This window comes from Lathyrus oleraceus, chromosome 3 (assembly GCF_024323335.1).
Source record: "Lathyrus oleraceus cultivar Zhongwan6 chromosome 3, CAAS_Psat_ZW6_1.0, whole genome shotgun sequence".
NCBI classification, from domain to species: domain Eukaryota; kingdom Viridiplantae; phylum Streptophyta; class Magnoliopsida; order Fabales; family Fabaceae; genus Lathyrus; species Lathyrus oleraceus.
This window is the reverse complement of record NC_066581.1, coordinates 428,029,372-428,049,460: the sequence shown is the minus strand read 5'-3', so window position 1 is coordinate 428,049,460 and position 20,089 is coordinate 428,029,372. Positions and strand designations below refer to the sequence as shown.

The following is a 20,089-nucleotide window of genomic DNA, read 5'->3' as shown; positions in this document are numbered from 1 at the left end:
CAAATTGCTTCTTTAATGATGGTGAGAATGATAATCTGTTAACGTATGTGACCAGATAAGATAGAGAATCATTGAAAATTATGATTTACTTCTGATAGAGAATCTGTTAACGTATGGCAGAAAAAATATTCATGTCGTGGTATTTCTGCTTTCACCACACTATCATACTCTTCAGGTTCCCGTAACTTGTCATCAGTATCCAAGATGAGTAGCCTATAAACGTGTGGTAGTCCATGTTTCTGAAATTCGGTTACATACATATAACTTTTAACCCTTCCTAAGACTCCTTTGTTAATGACATCATCCTTCAACTGATCAAATTTTGATCGAAAAATTCTTGTTAACACATCAGGTCGATCTTGTGGGGTTTGATGGAGGCCTACTTCGGAAGTTATCTCAATCCAAGAAGGATTGCATGTCATTGTAAGGAATATGTCTGGTTTACCATTGTTAAGAACAATGGCCATACCATCTTGGTATCTCTGTATCATATCTCGCTTACTGCCAATAAATGACGATGGCAGTATTGTTCTTTGTCTGACATTATCTACAGAAATATATGAAAAGTATAAAAATTAAATGTGTGGATAGTGGTATAAACATAAAGTATACACTCTTCATGTATAAATAGTATGTTATATTAAATATCTGCGTTATTCTCCCCATCGTGCAATGCATCTTGTAACCCATGATTTACCTCAGATCGAATATTATTTTGATTTCTTCGGATCCATCTCAACCTTCCTGTTTCAATCTTTACATAATTGTCTACAACATATTGTTGTAAAAGTCGACCCGATTTTAACAATACAAATTGATCATTACGACGAATCTACATTGAATAAAGTAATCAATCTTGAATTATTTTTTCACACATTTAGAACTATATTTCTTAGAAAAATAGTTCAGCGTGTACCTGAAGCACATAACTGTAGTACTCTCGACATGTAACATTTTTTCCAACATTAGTTTTTGTTTCTATGTCCCAACCATATGTTCCGATAGTAAGAATATAGGATACTGTAAAGGATCATAAAACCCCATTGTTTCTTGAACCTTTGTTAGCTTTCCATCACAGTTGATGACATTTATATCTCTTCCACGTTCTATTGTATCTTCATCACCACTGCCTATAACAATTGTTGCAACTTGGAAAGCTGAAGGGAGACTATATTGCGGTTGATTCGACGAACATTCTTTAATGAGTAACCTACATTCTTCAATATTTGGCTCTAGTGAGAGCTGCCTAAACACAATGACAAACGGGTTGCATTGGTGGAGTAGTTTTTGCAATTTCTACACTACGGCTTGGTTAAGTATTGGGTTTTCCCTCATCCTATTTTGAAGCTCATGATCGGTATCATAAATGTATAACTGCAAGTAACGTGGCCTTGAACCTTGATTCGGATGAAAACCTCCTATTTTGTGATAAATTACGCCTTGAGCACGAGATGTGTAAATACCACGACCAATTGCAATCAAACTTTCGTCGACATGAACACCTAGTGAAGTAAACGACATTACATGGTTGTAACTTCTAATATGTTGTCTAAAATGTCTGCCTTCAGTAGAACTGTCTAAAAATAACTGTAACAACTCGTCAGGAGCAGGCACTTGTGAAATTGTCACCTTTCCACCTTTGCAACACATATCTTGATATTCTCTATGAAACAATTTTGCATTGCATCGCTACACTCACTCGAAGTAGGAAGTAGGGATTTTATTGTCATAACAGTATTTCGAAAATTTCTAGCAATGTTATGTCTTGCTTGAAAAATACATCATGATTTTGTGTTTTATTACATACAAAACATGCATTAAAAGGAATATATTTATTATATACATGGTGACTAACATGAAATAATATTTAAATAAAAACATACAATATATGGTATGGATTAAAAATACATAATCGTACCTTGATCAAAAATAATTTGTGTTTCGTGAGTTTCAACAGGTGAATTAATATTTTGCGAATGTGATTCTATAAAAGAAAGTATTGACTTCAATATAGAGTTATAGTTGAAAAATAGCAACAATATATAAATCTAAATGTGTGTTACTATCAATTTGAGTATAGACAAAATTATACTTACCATAATCATTGTCATCAATATTTCTTATTAATGGTCTTGCTTCGTGGTTATTATTTTGTTGGAAAATCGGATATGTAAAATTTTGATTTGTAAATTAGTATTGAAATAACATATTAGCCAATTTTTTTTGCATAATTAATTGATATTTTTTAAACATAAAGTATTAAAATATAATCTATACAATAATTTAAAGTTTCTAACCCGTGGATGGAACGCGACTGACATATGTAGTACTCGATACAACTTCATTGTCATGTGCTCTTTTATAAAACCGAGAAGCAAAATTGGCATTTGTCAAGTCTTCAAATGGCATCATGGTTCTCATATCATAAAGATCACATGTTTGAACTTGTTTTCCTTTGTCTTTATTTTGTCTATAATTCGAACGCCTTCTAGCCAATTCTTCTTGTCTTTGCTCAACACTCATCTGTTGTCTTCGATGTCTTGCATTTTGTGTCCGTCTTTCTCTTTGACGTTCTCTTGAATATTGAATACGAATATTTTCCATTATATTATTTTATCTGTAAAATTAAATATAGTATTTAAAAATATCCAAACTTTGTATTTTTAATATGTTTATTACTAATAAATTAATCTTGAATCTTGACTACGAATATTTTCTATTATATTATTTTATCTGTAAAATTAAATGTAGGATTTAAAAATATCCAAACTTTGTATTTTTAATATGCTTATTACTAATAAATTAGTAAAATTTACAAATTAAAAATATCATTAAATTCAAAAAAGAAATATGAATTTTCAAGGTTCATAGTGATGATAATGGTTGATTCACATACTTTGGTTGATTCTACATATATTTGATTGACATCTATTATTTCCTGACAAACAATCACCAGATAAATTAGAAAAAAATAGATTTGAAATAAATAACATTTTTCTACTGTGATTAAACTTCATGTGGATGCAATTAAGTTTTTATAGTGATTTTCATATGTTGATGCAAGTTTTTATAGTGCTTTTTCTATTATGATTAAATTTATTGTTGATGCAAGTAAGTGATACTCTGTCTATAAAAATTGAATTTATGGAAGTTAATAGTAGTGAATTTTATGGAAGTTATCACATAAATTATACAATGAAATAATGGAAATATTTTACCTTTATTTTTCTTACAAATTGCTTCTTTAATGATGGTGAGAATGATAATCTGTTAACGTATGTGACCAGATAAGATAGAGAATCATTGAAAATTATGATTTACTTCTGATAGAGAATCTGTTAACGTATGGCAGAAAAAATATTCATGTCGTGGTATTTCTGCTTTCACCACACTATCATACTCTTCAGGTTCCCGTAACTTGTCATCAGTATCCAAGATGAGTAGCCTATAAACGTGTGGTAGTCCATGTTTCTGAAATTCGGTTACATACATATAACTTTTAACCCTTCCTAAGACTCCTTTGTTAATGACATCATCCTTCAACTGATCAAATTTGGATCGAAAAATTCTTGTTAACACATCAGGTCGATCTTGTGGGGTTTGATGGAGGCCTACTTCGGAAGTTATCTCAATCCAAGAAGGATTGCATGTCATTGTAAGGAATATGTCTGGTTTACCATTGTTAAGAACAATGGCCATACCATCTTGGTATCTCTGTATCATATCTCGCTTACTGCCAATAAATGACGATGGCAGTATTGTTCTTTGTCTGACATTATCTACAGAAATATATGAAAAGTATAAAAATTAAATGTGTGGATAGTGGTATAAACATAAAGTATACACTCTTCATGTATAAATAGTATGTTATATTGAATATCTGCGTTATTCTCCCCATCGTGCAATGCATCTTGTAACCCCTGATTTACCTCAGATCGAATATTATTTTGATTTCTTCGGATCCATCTCAACCTTCCTGTTTCAATCTTTACATAATTGTCTACAACATATTGTTGTAAAAGTCGACCCGATTTTAACAATACAAATTGATCATTACGACGAATCTACATTGAATAAAGTAATCAATCTTGAATTATTTTTTCACACATTTAGAACTATATTTCTTAGAAAAATAGTTCAGCGTGTACCTGAAGCACATAACTGTAGTACTCTCGACATGTAACATTTTTTCCAACATTAGTTTTTGTTTCTATGTCCCAACCATATGTTCCGATAGTAAGAATATAGGATACTGTAAAGGATCATAAAACCCCATTGTTTCTTGAACCTTTGTTAGCTTTCCATCACAGTTGATGACATTTATATCTCTTCCACGTTCTATTGTATCTTCATCACCACTGCCTATAATAATTGTTGCAACTTGGAAAGCTGAAGGGAGACTATATTGCGGTTGATTCGACGAACATTCTTTAATGAGTAACCTACATTCTTCAATATTTGGCTCTAGTGAGAGCTGCCTAAACACAATGACAAACGGGTTGCATTGGTGGAGTAGTTTTTGCAATTTCTACACTACGGCTTGGTTAAGTATTGGGTTTTCCCTCATCCTATTTTGAAGCTCATGATCGGTATCATAAATGTATAACTGCAAGTAACGTGGCCTTGAACCTTGATTCGGATGAAAACCTCCTATTTTGTGATAAATTACGCCTTGAGCACGAGATGTGTAAATAGCATGACCAATTGCAATCAAACTTTCGTTGACATGAACACCTAGTGAAGTAAACGACATTACATGGTTGTAACTTCTAATATGTTGTCTAAAATGTCTGCCTTCAGTAGAACTGTCTAAAAATAACTGTAACAACTCGTCAGGAGCAGGCACTTGTGAAATTGTCACCTTTCCACCTTTGCAACACATATCTTGAGATTCTCTTTGAAACAATTTTGCATTGCATCGTCTACACTCACTCGAAGTAGGAAGTAGAGATTTTATGTCTTGCTTGAAAAATATATCTTGATTCTGTGTTTTATTACATACAAAAGATGCATTAAAAGAAATATACTTATTATATACATGGTGACTAACATAAAATACTATTTAAATAAAAACATACAATATATGGTATGGATTAAAAATACATAATCGTACCTTGATCAAAAATAGTTTGTGTTTCGTGAGTTTCAACAAGTGCATTAATATTTTGCAAATGTGATTTTATAAAAGAAAGTATTGACTTCAATATAGAGTTATAGTTGAAAAATAGCAACAATATATAAATCTAAATGTGTGTTACTATCAATTTGAGTATAGACATAATTATACTTACCACAATCATTGTCATCAATATTTCTTATAAATGGTCTTGCTTCGTGGTTATCATTTTGTTGGAAAATCAGGTATGTAAAATTTTGATCTGTAAATTAGTATTGAAATAACATATTAGCCAATTATTTTTGCATAATTAACTGATATTTTTTAAACATGAAGTATTAAAGTATAATCTATACAATAATTTAAAGTTTCTAACCCGTGGATGGAACGCGACTGACATATGTAGTACTCGGTCCATCTTCATTGTCATGTGCTCTTTGATAAAACCGAGAAGCAAAATTGGCATTTTTCAAGTCTTGAAATGACATCATGGTTCTTATATCATAAAGACCACATGTTTGAACTTGTTTTCCTTTGTCTTTATTTTGTCTATAATTCGAACGCCTTCTAGCCAATTCTTCTTGTCTTTGCTCAACACTCATCTGTTGTCTTCGATGTCTTGCATTTTGTGTCCGTCTTTCTCTTTGACGTTCTCTTGAATCTTGACTACGAATATTTTCCATTATATGATTTTATCTATAAATTAAATATTATATTTAAAAATATCCAAACTTTGTATTTTTAATATGTTTATTACTAATAAATTAATCTTGAATCTTGACTACGAATATTTTCTATTATATTATTTTATCTGTAAAATTAAATGTAGGATTTAAAAATATCCAAACTTTTTATTTTTAATATGTTTATTACTAATAAATTAATAAAATTTACAAATGAAATATATCAATAAATTAAAAAAGAAATCTGAATTTTCAAGGTTCATAGTGATCATAATGGTTGATTCACATAATGGTTGATTCACATACTATGGTTGATTCTACATATATTTGATTGACATCTATTATTTCCTGACAAACAATCACCACATCAATTAGAAAAAAATAGATTTGAAATAAATAACATATTTCTACTGTGATTAAACTTCATGTGGATGCAATTAAGTTTTTATAGTGATTTTCATATGTTGATGCAAGTTTTTATAGTGTTTTTTCTACTATGATAAAATTTATTGTTGATGCAAATAAGTGATACTCTGTCTACAAAAATTGAATTTATGGAAGTTAATAGTAATGAATTTTATGGAAGTTATCACATAAATTATACAATGAAATAATGGAAATATTTTACCTTTATTTTTCTTACAAATATTGCTTCTTTAATGATGGTGAGAATGATGATCTGTTAACGTATGTGACCAGATAAGATAGAGAATCATTCAAAATTATGATTTACTTACAATCAAACATCAAGGATAAAATTTGAGAAAGAGAATGTTAACACTAACAAAGATCATTGATAATAAAAATTGAATTGAATAAAAAAATATGGAATAGAAACACATCAATTGAAAGTCCTTAATCTTTTTGAATTGAAACACATTAATAATAAAAATTGAATTGAAAAAACATGCACCATTATGAATAATAAAAAATGTATAGAAACAAAGAAGAAATATGAGAGGATTTTTGTCTCTATACATTGCTATTGGAAGTCCTTTGCGTGATGAGATGTACTCTTTATTTTTCTCATCCATTTTGTTTTTATAAGATTATCATTTGAATTGCATAAACAATAACAATTGAAAGTTTCATATGATTGGTTCACCTATATATCTTTCATATGCTCATTCCATAAAAAAAAATTCATTACGACAATGCGATCTTCTTCCAAAAACAAAGACATGAATAAAAAACAACAAAATAATTAAGAATTAAGTAACCAAAAATAGTTACAATTATTAAAGTATAAGCGTAATCTTGTAAATAGAACAAATTAGAACCAAAGATGCATGAGAATTGAGAACAACAAACAATAAAAGAAAATCAACTTCACAATTTTTTATCATTTGTCTCCATATCTGCAATATATTTGTTGTAAGGATAAATAACTTACTCTATTTTTCTTCTTTTCTTCTAAATAAGAAATAACAGGGCATGTTTTGCACTGATTTTTTAATCCATGATCAACAATTACATTGAACTTTAAGGGTCACACAGTTTTAGACGTCAAAACAAAAACATTATATTACTTTAATATTGAACTCTTAAAATCTGTAAGAATGAAACTAAATGAGAAATGTAAAAAAGAATACTAATTAATATTCAAATGAAGAGAAAAAAGTAACCAATACATATAACCTTTCAATCTTGATTTTGTCTGAAACCTTTCAACCTTCGTTTTATTACTTTAATATTGAACTCTTAAAATCTGTAAGAATGAAACTAAATCAGAAATGTAAAAAAGAATACTAATTAATATATTCAAATGAAGATAAAAAAGTAACCAATATATATAACCTTTCAACCTTCATTTTGTCTGAAACCTTTCAACCTTCATTTTGTGTTAAGAAATGGAAAACAATTATGATTCCCAAGCATTCTTATTTTAAGGTATTTAAAGATTAAACAATTGTGTGGGGATCAGTTGAAAAATTAAAAAAATAGTTTTATTTTTATTTTTTTATTTTGATAAACTTCTTATAACGTTTGAGAGAGGGTGTAATATATTAAATGGAAGTTATTGCCGCAAGTTATATAAATATTTTTCTTTTATAGTCAACATGTAACAACTAATATTATCCATTAAAAATAAAAGAAAAAATAAATAAATATAAAGAGTATAATGGATAAATATAAATCATATTTTATATTTAAATATAATTTTTAAAAATTACAGTATGTGGAAGTTAATAATAGAAAGTGGAAGTTAATAGTAGGAAGTTATATAGAAGTTGATAATAGTGGTTTATTAAGTAAATTATACAATAAAGTAAGGGTAAAAATGGTAGAAAAAAAGGCTACACCAAAACCAAGTTTTCCCTTTATATATTGTTATAGAGAAGTTAATAATAGAAAGTGGAAGTTAATAGTAGGAAGTTATATAGAAGTTGATAATAGTGGTTTATTAAGTAAATTATACAATAAAGTAAGGGTAAAAATGGTAGAAAAAAGGTTACACCAAAACCAAATTTTCCCTTTATATATTGTTATAGATTAATCAATCCCCCTGCCACGTGTCAAATTTTGTGTGGATGTGGCTGAAATTTAAAAAACAGACGAAGGTTGTTGGCAAGGGGGCACCGCCCCATATTTCCTGCAAACGGAAATTTAAAAGAATTTTACACCGTCAGTAAATTATAACCGTTGGATATTGGGACAAGTTTGACTTTTATTTTTAAAATCAATAAAGTAATGCAAACGGATGATGGTGATAAATCGATATTGTAAAACTTTTTACACTGACAGTGCATATTAATTAATCTCAATTATTATTATTATTCACCTTTTTAATTTTATTTTAATTAAGGTTAAGTGGGTTTGAATTAGACATGGTGTTTTTTACACTCTTATATTTATGTTTGCACCCTTGTTGCTTTATTTTACAATTATTTTCTTTATCATTTGATTAATTTAAATTACTAATTAATTAGTCTATTATATTTTAAATTATTAATTGATTATTAATTTTAATTAGTTATTTTTTATTAGTGGATTTATTTAATTAGTCGATTTTAATGTGCTTAGTTGATTCGATTAGGTAATCTCTCTTCATGCTTATGTCCTCGTCCATGCAATAACCATTTTTTTCTTTATTTTTTTTTTTACTTTAGTTAGGGTTTGTATATTATTGTTATTATTTGTTATTATCTATTATTTATTTGCATTCTTTTCTAAAAGACAAATGCATCTCATCCCTTTGATTTTAATTTATGTTTTTTTTTGTCATTAGTTAGACAAATTAACTAATTAAGTAATCAGTCAAAAATAAAATCAATCTTTTCAAAATAATAAAAATACTTTGTCAACACCAAGCTTCATTTTCAAACAAGTCTTTACCATTCAACTTCTTTCCTTTTTTAAATCTTTTCAACATTCGAAACATAAATAAAACGCTTGATCCAGCGTCAAACCATTTTCTCAAAAAAAATGCAAAAATGACTAACAAATAACTTTGACCATTTCAAAATTGAAAGAAAATGACTACCTGAGTGAAAGGTTCAGTCATAGTCCCAAGTGTTAAGCTGTTGTAAGAGCTTACAAGTCATAAATACTTGTCTTTCTCTAAAAACTCAAAAGCGTCTCTCTTTCGCAATAACTTGGATGAAAAAAATTACTTGGGTGTAAAATCTAGGGATAGTTCTAAATACTAGGCCCAAGTTGTAAGAGCTTGCAAGTCATAAGTGTTCGTCTTCCCTTTAAAACACTTGTAAATATTCAAAAAAATTCATAACAAAATTGGAAGACAAAGACTTCCTAGGAGAAAGGTCTAGTCATAGTTCCGAACATTAGACACAAGTTGTAAGAGCTTGCAAGTCATAAGTCCTCGTCTTCCTACCCAAAAATACTTTCAACCAATCAAACTCTTTTCTCGTCGTTGCACGATCTTCAAACTTTTTCACAAAAGAAGGATGTTTTCATCTCGGGACGATACAAAACAACGCCTCATCCATAAATGTGTGAGTTGAGATGAGTGACATTTTCCATGAATATTGATATGTATAAATCCATTCAATGTGACCCAAATGCACGTTCCTCAAACTGTTTTTGGTAAGCAAAGTTTTTCCGTCGATAATGACAAAATAAATTTCGTAAAAATCAACAAAAAAATAAAAAATTTCTATCCAGAACTACATAGCCTTGAGTTCTCCATCGCACCCGGAGATACGTAGGAGCGAGATTCAAAGTCTCGTCAAGCACCCTAATAAAAAATAAACCTTTTAGACCTGTCATTTTTCCTTTCAATAACTCTAGAAGCCTAACATATTTAAGTCAAGACTAACGCACACAACTAATAAAATGGTTTCCGTTGAGTTCAACAGACGTGAGAGGTGTTAATACATTTCCCTTGCGTAATCGACTCTTGAACTCTGATTTGATTGTGACGACAATAATCATTGTCTTTTTTAGGGGTTTTATCTATATTTTCCCTTTCCCTTTTTAGGAATAAATAAATTTCGATGGCGATTATGCTCAGTCCATCACGCGAGCGTGTGATTGCGTTTCATGAGCGTCGTGTTCTCATTTTTCGAGGTGCGACAACCGGGTAGCGAATACCCTTTTCATGGGCTTTTTTCACCTTGGTATACATCGTGACACCTCTAGTTTTTATCTTACGTTTTCTATTAACATAGGTTGTAATAGATGTTGTATGGGAGGAACTTGTCGAATCGGTTATGTTTATCTAAATAAAGAAACATAATAATAAATATCATTTATGTGATAAACAACACGTAAAAACATACTGACTAACAACATTTTAGTGATCAAAATGGGAAAAAAATCAAGAGAAACTAAAGCCATTTCAGTGATACTAAAACCATTTTAGTGAAACAAATGTGTAGCGGTAAATTCATGACCATTAAGCTATAGATAAACTTAACATCAACAAAACCATAGTCGCCACCACGCTTTTATTGTTTCCAAGGGAAAATGGAAAAGTATGAACAAAACCCAAAGATAAGAAGTTTTCAAATAAAAACTAATAAAATGCCAGAGATTACGGGTAAGGGGGTTGGTTACACAGAGGAAAGGTGTTAGCATCCAAAGTGTCTTAGGTACTCCTAGGGAGCCCTTTTTTATGTGTGTATGTGATTTGGTATAAAATGATGTTTGCAATAAATAGAGTGTGGGGATGAGAAAATAATTCATTAATTATATTTTTGTGTTTGACAAGACCTTCGGACTTGTGCCTACGTACCAACATAAAATGAGGGATCAAAACCTCGTAGTTCGTGGTATCAATTTAAAAATGAGTGAATTGCTTTTAACAAAAATTTAAGTTTAAAAGAGGCACAAAAGGTCTAAAAGAGTTTGAATGAGTGTTAGTTCTTTTTTTCTTTTGAAATTTTAAGTCAATATGGTTAGATTCATTTACAAGTTTGATTTAAGAAAAGAGTTTGAAAATGCAATGACATAAGGCCAAAGTTTCTAGTTTGCAATCAAGTCTAAGTTTAGAAATCACAAGTAAGGAAGATTTTAAAAGGGGGGAGAGATTTGAAATTTAAGAAGATGGGAGGAGATGAAGACACTAATCATAAGAAAAAATTTAAAAGTTGTTGGTTCTAAGTGTTGGCAACAATTTTGGTAAAACAAAGAGTGTTCACAAGATTTTGCATGTGATGTCTTAACTTAAGATATCTATGTACCTGCTGGAGTTTAAAAATATAATTATGCAGGATTGTTTTAGGATGTCATACACGATGTCATGGCATCTGATATTATGTACCTGCTGGATATTTAAAATGGGATTATGCAGGATTGTTCCAGGATATCAGACCTGATGTCATGACATCCTGTACACAGAACATTCAGGGTGAATATTATGTGTTATGTGATTGTGCATTTAATGGCAATCTATGTATGATTGAAGATCTGATTCACAATTGTATTCAATCATTAATTACAACCTGATTTACTTATTTTCCAAAGAGATCTAACCAGCTATCATGAGAAGATTTAATTGGAAAATAGTTTTAGGGTTTTCAAGATGTCCAAGCCCAGCTGAATGCTTCTATAAATAGGACATGGAAAACCTGATTTTATACACAACCAATACTGAGCGAAATATTGAGAGAGAATAAGGGTTTGTGTCTTGTTTGGTCGTGTGACTTGTAAGCCATCCAATTCAACCATAGATGATTGAATTGGTCTGATTTGTGAGTTGTAATTTGTCACTCAAAGCTTTTAAGCATGAGTGTGTGTCTACTTGAATGAAGCTGTTAAGTAAGATCAAGTGTGTGTCTACTTGATTGAAGATCAAGTGTGTGTCTACTTGATTGAAGATCAAGTGTGTGTCTTTGAAGAGTGTCTTCTTTTCATAAGTAATTGTTGTTTATAATCACAGGTGTGATTGAGGGGGAGTGAGTGGGTTCTCATTTCTAAGAGTGCTTAGGTAGAAATCACACGGGTAGAGATTAGGTGAAAAAGACTGTAACTTGTGGAGTGTACTGAGAGTCTTTGAACTGATTCTATTTAGTGGATTTCCTTCATGGCTTGGTATCCCCCAAACGTAGGTGAGTTGCACCGAACTGGGTTAACAATTGCTTGTGTCTCTTGCATTACTATTCTTTATCTTTATCCTGTTTGTTTTACTCAGATATTAGTGTCATGACATTACCTTCGATATCTCATATCTGATACCAGAATTTCAAAAGTTAAAAGTTGAAAAGATTTGACCAATGGGATGCAATCCAATAGACAAGAATGTCATATAGAAACCCACTTTTCCCTTGGACTTTAGGATCAAGCAACAACAATACACAAATAGCAAGATGAAGAGCAAGGCATCAAATAAATATAGCCACATCCTAGGAAGCAACTCCATAGTCTTCTTCATAATCTTCCCCATGTATCAAATGACATACTCCTTGAATGGCTCAGAATAATGCATTAGACACAGGTTCAAAGTAACATCTTCATCAAGACCATGTTGCAGATGAACTCAAATGGATACCAATACTTGCATCAGATGAAAGCTCAATTCAATAAACTTGATTTCAGAAATGTTGGCATTGGCCAAGTCCTTTTGCATAGGGAATGTTCCCTAATTCTAACTCCATGTCTTAGATCAAATCCAACAGTCCACACAATTTTTTTTGGGGTTTTTGTTGTTTATTAAGTATCTTAAGGTCAAAAGACCACAAACACAAACAAAATACACAAACAAGTATATACAATCACAATTCATGGCTCAAGTGAGCAAAGTGAAAATGACATTAAAATAAACAAGTTAAATGGTATGTATAATGACAAATGATAAATGGCTTAAGTTTAAAGTGCATAAAAGTAAAGGACTTGAAATTAAAAGTTACTCAAATGTTAGTTGATTAGAGGTTAGTAGAGTTTTGCTTTTTTATTGTTTAAGTAATTCTTTGGAGAACACTCAACCCTCTACTCACAAGCATGGATCCTTGAACCAAGACATCTTCCAAAGGAAGGAAAAAAGGCCAAGTTTCCATACAGTACCATGAAAGGGGGGAAAGTTACAATCTCACTTACTAGAATGATATGCCTTTGGGTCAAAATTTAGTGCTATGTTAAGCAATAGTAATTGGACTTATGTAGAAGTCACAACTATCTGAGGTCGGGCAAATAAATTTTGGTGTTAATGCATGTTAGAGATATGGTATAATGAACCATACTCCTAAAACATACCACACACAAAAAGAAAATGATCAAAGGGTGGACCTAATCTCATCCATACTTGTATTGGTTTATGAACCAATTAACCTTAGGATATTGAGATATCATTGGCCAATGAGAGGAGTGGGGTAGAAAGGGATTGAAGATGAAGAGGAAGGGGAAATAAGACAAACACAAATTGGTCATGGGAGGAATTTTATCAAATTAAAATCATTCATTCATTTTGGGAGATGAAATGTACATTTCATCAATCCCCTAAATCCAATAATTTTAATCCAACAAAAGTCAAGTCAACCTTGACCAAGGCCCAAACACAATATTCAAACTTCACAAGTCAATAAAAATGGCTCATCACAATTTATTTTCAATTAAACAAATTAAAAATCAATTAAAATGCATTAAATTAAATTATGTTTGATCAAAAACCTAAAACCTCTTCAAAACACCAAATAAATGGCCAGGAGATTTATCATAGGTCAAACAAGGTCAAAGGACCTTGGATAAAAAAATTCACTATTTTTAAAAAGTCAGAAGTATTTTTAAACAATTAAAAATCTGTACAAAAACAATTAAATCATGAAAAATATTAATATTGACCCAACAAAAATTTTAATTCAGAAAATGAAAGAGAAAAATATTTGAAAATATTTGGTGAAAGTCCCATATTTTTTAGATCAATATTAAAATTAATATGGATTAATGAAAATAAAGCAATTAAAATAAAAATTCAGAAATTACAAAATACGTGGACCATCTGATCTCCCTCATTAATTGAGGTGGCAGATCAGATGGATCAGAGCACGCTGTCGCAACGCGAAAAACAACCGGCGGAAAAAAAAACACAGAGCCGCCACCGTGCGTTATTTATCCCAAAGGAGGGAAAGGAAACGCTCGAAGTAAACCTGAAAAAGGGAAAGGAACGGTCTTACGACCAGAGATTACAAGGTACGGGAGTCGGTTACGCAAGGGGAAGGTATTAGCACCCCTCACGTCCGCCGTACTCGACGGGATCCACGCTCAACAGAATAGAAAAAGGTTTCTGAATAACTGCTCAAAGAATGCACACACACTGGAATAATAAACAGGTGAAAGAGGATGGAGGAAGGGGACTCGGCAAGATGTCACATTCTGGGCCTACGTAGTTTGTCAGAAACAAACATCAGAGTCGACGTAGTTCGGGGAAATTGGGAATGGGCTCGCTAGGATATCGCATCCTATGCCTACGTATCTCATCTAGAATGAGAATCAGAGCTGTCGTAGTTCGGCTAACACACGCCGAAACAAAACACAACACAGAGACGCTGAGACGTCAAAAGAAACTCAACAAGGAAACAAAATGCCAATAGCTGGGCTTATATCCGACTCCATAAAACAAACAAGGAAATGGAATGCCAATGGCTGGGCTTACATCCAACTCCAAACAAAAGCAAACAGGAAACAGAAGGCCAATAGATGGGCTTACATCCGACTCCAAACAAAAGCAAACAATCGTTGACCAGCGTACACCAAAGGTTCTCCAATTGACAAACTAAAAGGGAGTCTAGAACTCGAGCCTAATAGCTGTCACGCAAACACCAAGAAGACGCTGAGACGTCAAAAGAAACAAAGAGGTTGAACACACAGACTAAAAGGGAGTCTGAAACTCGGACCTAATAGCTGTCAAGCAAACACACACAGAAAAAGAAAAGGGTTGCCCGGAGAGACCTCGCTCGATCTCCTGCCTACGTACCTCATCTGGAATGAGGATCAGGGCGACGTAGTTCCCCTTAACAAGGGAGAAACTCTCCTAACCAGAGACCAAGGGAATAACAAACTAAAAGGGAGACTGACTCGAGCCTAATAGTCGTCATGCAAATTATAACCCTAGGTTGAGGTATCTAATCAAGAGTTTGACTCACACAGGAAGCGAATCAACTCAAGTCCTAACTCTACATACATTCAACTTCCTCGAAAGTTAAACGTACGACTCCTACAGAAAAGGAGATGAGAAGTGGAAAGTAGATAAACATCAAAAGCAATCATCACACTCTATATACAATCAAGAGGCTCAGACAAATGGTTGGGCTTTAGTCAAGGGGTCATATCAACCTCGACAAACAAGCCAAAACTGTAGGGGTGTGTAAGAGCTCTTAACCACTGACATTGAACGTCAGGGTGAGCAGATCAAAATGGTACTGAGGATGACACCTTAGGCTCTTAACCCTGACCTGGGTGAGCTCCAATCAATGAAAGCGTGGGGGTCCAGAATGAGGGACCCTATTCCACTTGACTGACTCTATACAAGGATCTTGGGTTAGGTTCAAGAGCATCAACACGTAGTGCGAGCATAGTGAACGACTCAACGACTAACAGGGGATTGATTGCTAATCCCTTCTATCAGTCAATTGCCTCTTCACTTAGGAGGACTTAACAAGTAACATGCCTCGACAAGGAGGTCTTTGGCACAAATATAAACAAACACAGACATTGCCTCTTAAGGAGGACTTCAGCCAAACGCCTGCCAAAAAAGCGACAGGGCTTCCAGACTACATGGAGTTAGAAGGCTAAGCTACCTCAGTGGTGTACCAACCACACTCCAAAGCAAAGCTCAAGCAAGAGCTAAAAGCGACTAATGTACCTGTACAAAAGTCAAACAAGTCAATATTGTATTCAGACAAACCAAACAGACAATCACAGTGGTTCTCTTCCAATATGTACACAATACAAGTCCTATGTGTAAACAACTCAAGTGGGTTCATCACCAAGGGACCTACAACACAACAAAGGTTAGTGGACAAAGTAATTTGCATCTTAATTAATGAGATCACATCAACCACTAGAGCTAGATGCTTGAACCTGAAATACAAAGATCAAAAGGTGAGTGCAAACCACTAGTACCAAGACTAGGGTCAAAGGCAAAGCAAATAGTCAAAACAGAAGTTTACATTCCACATGAAGCATATTTAATCAAGCAAGAACATGTCCTAAAAAGGATCAAAGCCAAATTATAAGGCAAAGCCAACAATTAATCAAGCTAAGGCAAAGGCAATCAATGGTGACCGCAATTGGACATCAAGAATAGAAAATCCACATTAAAATAGAAATGAATCCAATGATCATGAAATTTTATATACAAGCTCAACATGTTAAACACAAGCATCATGCAAAAAATTAGGTCCAGTAGGTATCAAATGGAATGTAAATGAAAATGGACAAGAGCAACATCTAAATGTGTGACACAAATTGTCACACCCAAAGTTCATGTGTCTAAAACAGAGATGGAATATGCTAAAATTTCCAAACAAAAACCAAAACATCATGTCACATGTTATGAATAAGCATGTCAAATTTCAAGGCAATTGGACAAACAATGAGCATTTCACAAAACAATTGGCACAACATATCAAATAGGGCATCATGTTCAAACAATCAATCACAACCAAAAATCCAGAAGTGTAAAAATCAGGAAATGAACATCAACAAATAATAGACATTGAAACAAACACATGGAAAAAAATTTGAATTAATTTGGATTTGTTTGCTATTTTTAGTGATTTTTAGAAATTGAAGAAAATAAGATGAAATATCATGAAATAATGTGGGAGTGGTAATGAAATGAAAATCATCAACATACACCAGCAAGAATCGAACCAAGGCACGTATAGTCATATGCGCTCCATGAAAAAACAAATGGAATTAGGAAAATGCACTAACTAGGGAATCGAACTCAGGTTCAGGCAGCCACATGAGCGCTCAAGCAAAATAATTAAAAATAGAAGAAATGCGCCTGGCCAGGTTCGAACAGAGGAACAGGCGGTCACCAGCGTGTTTAAGCAAAACGCTGCGTTCCAATGTTACTGGGAAATTAAATGGATTATTCAAAATGCTCATGCCAGGGAATCGAACCAGTGCGCCAGGGGTCCAAACAAGCGCTCAGAAAAATCAATTGGAATTTTAAAAAGTGCTACGCGAGGAATCGAACCAGGGACAAAGGGGTTCAAGGTGCGCTTGGCCAAAATGCAGCCGTTTTGAAGCTTGCCATAGGCCATGTAGCAGACGGCGGAGGATGGTGGAGCAACCGTCTTCTTCGGCCGTCTCCGGCGGAGCTCCGCCAATTTTTCTTCCAGAATTTTATGATACTTATATGGTTGGAATCGTCTTCTCACGTAGATCACAGATATCCTATTATCTAAGCCTAGTTCACTATATATTTTCTGGATCGAACGAAAGAAGTTTCATGAACCAAACTTTAAATCCGTATATCTCACTCAATTCTCATCCAAATTCAACAATATTTATATCAGAATCATCAGTGGAGCACGCACTACAAGATCATGGCAATGAATTGGCAAATAATGAGATTCGAATTTTCACCAACCTGTTATGCAGTGTGATGAAACAGTGTGTTCAAGGCCTCAAATGCTCCAGATCTCCTCTATCAACCTCGTGGTGAAGCTTTATGCACGAAATATCAGCTGAAATGGTTTGGATCTTGCTAAATTTCAGATCACCATCTTCATCTTCAAGCTTTGTGTATGCACGTTTTTGCACCAATTTCTTCAAACCAAGCCTTGATTTGTACTCAATGATGCTCAATGAACACGATTATGTAAGAAAAATGATGTATTATGTGAAGAATTTGGAAGTTTGAATTGAGAGAAAATTTGGAGGGAAAAATGGATTCTAGATCTAGAATTGTGATTATGAGAAAATTCTGTTATGATTATCTATTTATACCATGTACTAATCACTTTGCTAATCCCACTTAAGCTTGGTTAGTTAAGATTAGTGAAAATGGAAGTGAATTGCAAAAAATGAAAAGTGAGGGTGCATGGTTAATTCTTACGTGAACAGTGCCATGCCAAAGTCCAAATCCACCTAAAATCATCTAATAAACACAATGGAAGTGGTATTTTGCACATGTGATGCACCAATTTTGAATTGTCAATTTTCCCTCCAAAATGCATATGAATGAACACATGATCATATGAACTTTTTTCATGCAATGCAATGGTTGATTTGGAAAGTATTGGTCAAGACAAGCATTTAGCAAAAAGAGTGGACCAATTTGGAGTTTTGAGTCAAAAGTTATGGCATTTTGAACTTCCATATACACTTTGTGATCCTTTGGCCATAACTTCTCAACCAATCATCAGATGGACATGATCTAGGACTTTTTGAAAAGAGGAGAGAAAGATATTCAACTTTCATGTTGACCAAAAAATTAATTTGAAGCCTCTTTGAGGTTGTAAAGTTAAGTTGAATGTGAACCAAAAACTTGCCATTTTTGGAAACTTGAAATTACATGTCACTTTCCATTTTGGGAAACTTTTGCCCTGACTTCAAAATCTTCAAGGTAGATATTTAAAATGACAAATGAACCTCTTTTGAACATGAAGAAGATGTTGAAACTCATTTCTCCACCTCATATCCCTCAGTTGACTGCACAATTGACTTTCTTGGTCTTCAGATGACCTTGACATGCCCTGATCAGCTTGAGCCTCTACCACTTGAGGAAATGGCTCAGAAATGAAACCCTAGGCCATGTAAGCTCAATATCATACTCATGTGATCTTCATCTCAATAGAATGGGTCATCTCCTGGATAAACCCTGGTTGAAAGAAAGCATTGATTAGGGTTGACCAGAGGTCAAAACCCTAATCCCAAGGAACTGGAGGATGAATCATGAAACCCTTGATGATGACATAACCATGATGATGATAACATATCCTTGCACACAAGATAATACTCAACCTCCTTGAAGAACCAAGAAAACCCTAACTGAAGTGCAACCCCTCAGATGGTTGATCATCAATTCATGGAAACCCTTAGGCTTGAATCATGCAACCTCTCCATCTCTGAAAAGACTTTGGAGGATAACTCTCTTATTTTTGTTTCCATATGATATGCAAAATGCAATGTCTAATGTCCTAAAAAATGAAATGCAATGCTAAACTAGTCCCAAGAAGAGGAGGGCAAATTTTGAGATGTTACACACGCTTTCCACATGTTCCCTAGTCAAATGTCCCACATGCATGATAATCACTTTGAATGGTTGAGATTAGCACATAGGACTCATATCAAAGGGTTCTGGACAAGCCAACACACCACCAGAGCCCTGGCTCCGGTCATTTTCTTCGGTGAGGACCATCGGACTAGTCCAAGTTCAACTCAAAGAAAAATGGAAAATTAGTACACTACTTTGAAGGAAAAATACTCAGGATCTCGAATCTGGCCTCAATTTTGTCTAACTCCAAGTATATGAGAAGATACAGGGAGTTGAATTTTGAGGATCATGAACTGAGTTGCTTCGATTTAACCTCAAATCAACTCAATCTTCTTGCCTACATTGGTAGGACTTCAGACAACCAAAAATCAACAAGAATAGTGGAGAATTGAGTGAGAATCAAAGAGATGAAAAATCTGAAAATTCACCTTCAATGGAGCTTCAGATTGGCACGATCTTGCTTTCAATTATGCTTGGCCTTGCTTCAGATGCTTGATGGAAGAGAAATGGATCAAGGAAAGGGATGGACTCTTGGAGTTTCAATCTCAAAATAGTTGGAGATTTGAAACTCGACTTTCAAAGAAAATCTTCAAGCTTATCCTTCAATGGTGAGGGTTTGGGGTTTCTGAATCAAATCTTGGGCATGAGTTCCCTAATTATGAG

At 33.2% G+C, this 20,089-nt stretch overlaps 1 pseudogene; it reads right to left on the bottom strand.

The window, feature by feature from the left end:
• Positions 1-369: 369 nt before the first annotated feature.
• On the bottom strand, positions 370-2,604 carry LOC127131556 (uncharacterized; annotated as a pseudogene).
• Between the last annotated feature and the right edge of the window lie 17,485 nt (positions 2,605-20,089).